General features: G+C 44.5%; 1 long non-coding RNA gene across 1 annotated transcript in view; it reads right to left on the reverse strand.

Moving 5' to 3' along the window:
• Positions 1-474, reverse strand: part of LOC119588386 — a 1,102-nt gene continuing 628 nt past the window's right edge. The window contains exons 2-3 of the long non-coding RNA XR_005230080.1: positions 349-459; positions 1-124 (exon numbers count right to left, since the gene is read on the reverse strand). This is a non-coding gene — a long non-coding RNA (uncharacterized LOC119588386). The remainder of the gene's footprint in view (positions 125-348; positions 460-474) is intronic.

Genomic DNA, 474 nt, shown 5'->3' on the forward strand with positions numbered 1-474 from the left:
CACGCCAAGAGGCGAAATGCCGACCCTGCGGTCCGAACTCGGCGGCCGGAGACACTGCGAGCTGTTAGTGAGTTCGTCTCCCAGCCACTTGTTGATCAGGCCGAACTCCCTTAAGTTCCGGATGCTGAGATATTAGGTTATTTCAGGTATGCTGTTATTGAAAATTATTCCATAAAGCAATCAGTATGAATAACACGGAATTACGTGTAATTTTGCAATAACGAGATGATTAGGATTCAAGAAGTGATATGACTCAATAGATTTGCGAAGAAAGCATGGATTTCCTATCCGGACGATAGTTTGTGTAAAACGTAAATGTAGGCGAGTCAGCGCAAGAGTAATTCATACATCTTATTTGCCCTTTTCAGGAACTTCGAGTTTGTCTTGAAGACCAAGCCCATCATCGCGTTGCTGTACACCTTTTCTCGGGAGATATACAGGTGACACGCTCCAGTTGTGCTGAAAGAGGAGAAA

This window comes from Penaeus monodon, chromosome 23 (assembly GCF_015228065.2).
Source record: "Penaeus monodon isolate SGIC_2016 chromosome 23, NSTDA_Pmon_1, whole genome shotgun sequence".
NCBI lineage: Eukaryota > Metazoa > Arthropoda > Malacostraca > Decapoda > Penaeidae > Penaeus > Penaeus monodon.